The sequence below is a fragment of the Cavia porcellus genome, unplaced genomic scaffold (genome assembly GCF_034190915.1).
Source record: "Cavia porcellus strain 051 isolate PalLab524CR breed Dunkin Hartley unplaced genomic scaffold, mCavPor4.1 scaffold_46, whole genome shotgun sequence".
Lineage (NCBI taxonomy): Eukaryota > Metazoa > Chordata > Mammalia > Rodentia > Caviidae > Cavia > Cavia porcellus.
The window spans coordinates 1,294,243-1,300,404 of NW_026947529.1; positions in this window are offsets into that span (position 1 = coordinate 1,294,243).

The window sequence follows — 6,162 nt, forward strand, 5'->3', positions numbered from 1 at the left end:
GATGTGGAATACTGATTCTTACCAGAGCTTGTGCTATTCACCTCAAGGAAGGTATCATAATTTAACTTTAACTTCATGCTTACCCTAAGAACTACCTGACTTTCAGTGAAGACCCTCTCTGTTGTATGTCCTGCCATTTGCACACAGTGTCCTGCCAGTCACTTTCACATCCTTTCCATGCTCATCTGATCCACCCTAAGCAGAAAACCCTTCATGCCTTAACTACTGATATCCCTGCACAATTTCAATTTAGGGCATCTCTTTACATGAATTAGTAAAGTCCATTACAGAGCATTTCCATATTTAAACAATGTATATGATCAACCAAGCTATTAAATCAGCTCTTAATTCAGAGATGACACCCATATTCCTTTCCATTCAGAAGGAAATCACGTGTATATGTTCATGCAAATGACTAAATTTAGGCATTTTTCAAAGAGAATTTAACAGGCAGCCCTTTCTGGAATTTATCCTTAGCAAGCACACTTCACCCTGGCCTTGATGACACTTTTATATCTGCTTCATTTTTCTCAAAATTCAAACCTCTATGGATGTTCTCACAAACATAGTCTATGAGTACATGTGTAACATAAAGAATGCTCAGAAATTTTTGCACTGTTATTTATCATACACAGGAGTTCACCAGGTGTTTGGAAAGCCTTCCTCCACTGAAGTGTATCACTACACATCTCTGAATTCTCATAATCTTTGCCAACACCTGTCATGGGGTTGGAAATGTGAGAACATAGTATAAATTTAGGTGATCACAAAATACATAAATGCATAAGTTTAAGGAGAGCAGTTGTGGCTACGAGGTCCTGCAGCACAGACAATTATAAACTTCTGGCTTTCAGATCTGTTGCTGACAGGAATGAGAGCAGAGACCTGGCTTATTACAGCTGCACCCAGCTTGAAAACACATCGCAATCAGGGTCTCCTCATGCCCCGTCCTGGGCCCAGACTTGGAGGAGCAAGGGCAGCAGGTGACTTCAAAAATGGCCTTGTGGCCTGGTTGTATCACAGTGGTGACAGCGTTCTAGAGACCCAGAACTGTCCTGGCCCCAGTGAGACGTAAAAGTGTCAGAGGATGACTCACTGCTAGCACTAGAGCACCTCAGGGTCTGAGGCTAAGCACACAGGCTCTAGACAGCACAGCTGCTTCTCACCACTTTTTTTTTCTTTTTTGTTTCTGTCTTTCTTTTTTCTTTTTTTTTTTTTTTTGGTATTTTTCCTTTTTATTGGTACCGGGGATTGAACTCATGACTGCCTGCTTTTATGGCAGGCACTTATGCAGCTGAGCTAAACCGCAGCCCCTTCAAACCACTTCTAACTGGTCTAAACTGGATTCCACCCCATTTCACTGCTCCCATCCCATAACATCACCATTGCATAGTTTGGAGGTCTCCCAGGTTCTTTCTAAGCAGTCCACAGTGAATAGAAGAAAAAAATAGTGGTCTAGTAAACATCTAGCGCTCCATTTTTTGCCCTGGCATTGCAATTGACGCCATGACACCGGAAGAGACCGCCTACCTTGGCCCGCCTGATTGGAGAGTTTTTACAGCCAGCCTCTTCATCACTGATTGGCTCCTGCTCTCCTGCCTTCCTTCCGCACCAAGAATAATTACAGAAAAAAAAACCCACCCTGGAACTGAGGATCCCCAATGAAAGATGGTGGAGGCTCCTGGAGCTGGCTGTCTTCTGGAATGTTGACCTCAGCTCGTCTGATGGGTATTTGCACTAAAAGTCTTTACCTCAGTCCTTGTTTTTTCTCCCAAACCCATTTTATTTGAAAGTTAAAAAGTAAAAAAAAGTGGTCCAGGGATTTAGCTTAATCGCCTGCCTGGCAAGCTAGAGGTCCTGCATTCCATCCAAGATCTGGCTACCACAAACTGTGCTGCTATAAACGTGGGTGCACATATATCAGTGTGGTATGATGATTTTTATTCTTTTGGGTAGATACCCAGAAGGAGAATAGCTGAGTTGAGTGGGACCTGTAGACCTAGTTTGTGTGGAATCTCCACACTGATTTCCACAGTGGTTGCCTTACCACCAACAATGGAGAAAGATTCCTTTTTCCCCCACAACCTCTCCAGCATTCGTTATTGCTTGATTTCTTGACAGTAGGCATTTTTTTTTCTGGGGCAAGGTGACATATCAGTGTTATTTAATTTGCAATTGTTAAATGTCGAGTGATGCAGAACATTTTATCACATATTTATTTGCTTTTTCTATTTTTTCATCTGAGAACTGTGTATTTCACCTCAGATGCACATTTTTGGATTGGTTCTTTAAATCTGGGAAGACTGAAATTTTTTAGTTTTCCGTGCTCTCAATAGTAATACTTTGTCTGAGGAAGAGTTGGCAAATATTTTCTCCCACATTGTGGGTTGTCTTTTCACTCTGTTAGTGATTTCTCTTGCTGTTAAAAAGTTTTTCAGTAGGGTGAGATTCTCACTTAATTGTCTTTGATTTTTGCTGTTCAATCCAAGTTTTCTTCATAAAGTCATTTCTTACATCAACGTCTGCAAGAGTGTTACTTACTCTATCTTGCAGGAGATTTAATGTTTCTGTTTTAACATAAGATCTTTGATCTATTCTGATCTTAGCTTAATACACGTTGAAAGATAATATTCATAACGTATAAAGCCAGATTTTCCAGCACCATTTATTAAAGAGGCTGCTTTTCTTCCAATGACTTTGTTTGGCACCTTTGTCAAAGATAAGATGGTTTAGTGGTCTGGGGTTGTTTCTCCATCTTTTAATTTGTTCCTTTGATCTTTGCGTCTGGTTTTGTTTGTTTTGTTTTTTGTCAGTACCACATCTTTTTTTTTTAATCACGATACATTTATAGTATAATTTCAAGTCAGGGATTTTGATGAACCCTATCTTTCCTTTGTTGCCCAGCATCACCTTTGCTACTCTAGGGCTCTTCTGGTTCCAGATGAATTTTTGTGTTATTCTTTGAGATATACTACAGGGTTTAGATTGGGATTGCACTGAATATGTACAATAGCTTTGGAAGTATGGTCATTTTCACTATATTGAATTTCCATACCCAAGACTATGGGATAGCTCTTCATTTTAGAATATCGTCTTCAATCTCCTTTTTGAGAGTACTGTGGTTTACAGTATAGAGATCCTTTACATCCTTTGTTAGATTGATTCCTAAGTATTTCATTTTGTTGGATGCTATTGTAAAAGTTATTGTTTCCTTGATTTCTCTTTCCATGAGTTTTTTATTCTTGTTTATGAAATCTAGTGATTGCTGAGTGTTGTCTTTGTAACCAGCTATATTACTGAATTTGTTTCTTAAACTAGAATTCTTTTGGTGGAATTTTTATGGTCTTCTTAGTAGAGTATCATGTCTTCTGCAAATAATGATAGTTTAACATTTTCATTTCCTATCTTTATTCCTTTTGTTTCTTTCTCTTGTCTAATTGCTCCAGCTAGTTTCCAGGACTATATTGAATAACAGTGGAGGCAGTAGACATCCTTGTTTTGTTCCTCATTTTAGGGTGAAAGCTTTCATTTTTTGTCCACTTAGTATGAGGTTGACTGTTGGTTTGTAATAAAAGGCTTTTATCAGATTGAGATAAAGATCATCTCTCCTGATTTTTGTAGGTTTTTTATTATGAATAGGTGATGGACTTTGTCAAAATCTTTTTCTGCATCTATTGAAATGATCAAGTGATTTTTGCTTTTGGATTTGTCAATACGGTGTATTATATGTATGGATTTATGTATGTTGAACCACCCTTGCGTCCCAGGGAATAATTCCACTTGATCATGTTGTACAATCTTCTCGGTGATATTCTGCAGTCTGTTTGCCAGTATCTTATTGAGGATATTGCTTCGATTTTCACTAGGCAGAATGGTCTGTAATTCTCTTTCTTATTTGGATTGTTCTCTGGTTTTGGTATCAGGGTAATGCTTGCTTCCAGGAATGAATTGGGAAGAACAATTTCCCATTCGATTTCATTGAATTTTGAGAAATGGTGGTGTTAGGTCTTCTCTAAATTTCTTATTTATCTCTGCCATTTCATGGCTACCCCTGCTTTGTTTCAAGGATCAGTGGACTCATTCCATAATGGGCTGAAAATATTTTCAGGATTAAGGTTCAATCCTCCAGGAATAAAAAATCCACTGATGTCAGAAAATATTCTGAGAACATTCCAGGGCAGGACACAACAGAACAGAGAGTCGGAAGTCTGTGTTAGAGGCAGCAGACTTCATCTTAATGATTTTCACTTGTTTCTATTAATTTTCCACCTAGAAACCCAGTATGTGAAAACAAAAGGAACATAGTTACCCTGTAAAGAGAAGACATTACATTTAAATGATAGTAATGGTCTGCAACAGAGTAAGGATGAAATAAAAGCAAGCATCAGTTCTCCAAGACAAGCTTGCTACTCATTCAGACTCATATAATTTCTGAATTCTGAAAGTGATCATATTTCCAAGCATGGGGGTGACAATTATTGCTGAAATGGAACCAAATTCCTAATCCAATTAAAGGTTTCCTTCTGGTGAGGCAGGGACACCCAAGGACTTCACACTCTAAGTTCCCCTTGCCACATAGTTCCCTTGTCACTAATTGGCACTCAGCTCTTTGTTGTACTCTACTCAAATAAAACAGGGCTCCATGATGAAAAAACGGGGCAAGACCCCAAGATGACAAATGGCGCAAGACGTATTTTTTAAAAGAATTGCTTTTACTTTAGGTGGCCCAGCGACACAGTGCAGATGGAACTTGCAAACTGTGCAACTGAGTTAGAATTTTGACTGATTTTTATAGTTCATTTATGATTAGCTCATTGATCATTAAGTACATAGTGATGAGAAACAGAAATAAGGTGGGCCTTTGTTCCCCTTTGCAGAGGTAAGAGGCATTTCCCAGTGGGTGGTTAGCCAATTCATAGCCCTTGGGCTGCCAATTCCAGGAATATTTGTCTCTCATAAAGGGAACAATGGTTGACACAGCATCATTTGTCTCTTACAAGGGGAACAAAAGTTGACATAGCACACAGGTCACTAAGGTGGGGGGATGACGCATTACAGCACAGCAGAACCACGTGGTCAGTTAATTTATAACTATGTGGTTGGTGTTTGGTTACTAGGGTATTGAGCTCAGTATAGAATGACAATATTACTAATAATTATATGTTTAAGTAACCTTTTTGTTAATTATCTTTTAATCAATTATTTTAATTTTTAGCATCTTAGTATAACATTACTAATCTGTTTATATGCAAGGTCCAATTGTTAAACAAGTAAGTAAGATTAACAGAGGTCTGGAGGCTGCTATGATTAACGTTGTCAACCAGGGAGATAGAGAAAACCATCCCTCAAACCAATTCTGTTCAGTTTGTCTGGCTTGTTCTTGATCCTGTAGCTGCCCTTTAAGGTTGGCCATACTTTGTCTGATAACCCCAGAATGATTGTCACACAAACAACAATTTTTTCCTAATGCCAGACAAAAGCCTCCTTCCTTTAGGAACAGGAGATCTAGACCCCGCCAGTTTTGTAAAACCATCTCAGTCAGTGAACTTAAAGAATCCTCTAATTTGTAGACAGAGTCACTAAGGGCTGCTAAATCTTGGTCAATGAGTACACATAAGTGTCTATAATTTTGGTCTTTTGACTATTAGGCTGGACACTCTTAAACCTATTGACCTTGTTATCTCAATTTTTCGTAATACAGGTAATAATGCAGGATTTTATTTTGCTCTTACTGGACTCTTTAAGTCAAAGCTAGGGAACAAGTGACTCTTACCATTATCTCTAGGGTACCAATACACTTGGGGAAAGATATGGACTAATATGTAAAACTCAGGGCACTGGGTAAACAGGTGATGCATGGAACAAGGAGTTATATTAGAAGTACAGGCAAACCAGGCTCCATTGGGAGCAACAAGGTGTTGATTAGCAGGATAGGAAAAAGTATAAATCAAAGCTGAAGAGGTAGGATTACAGAGTGCAGCATTAGGGGAAGTGTGCAAGGAGTAGGAGGCAGAGTAAACACAGATTCCTGGAGCACCCTGTACATTGTCCAGTGTGAGCCAGGGCTTAGCATCCCCCCAACAAAGATGTCATCTGTACAGGAATTAAAAGTTGATTTGCCATAAACAATGTCCAGAGGCAAGAAGGGGCTAGAGATGTCAC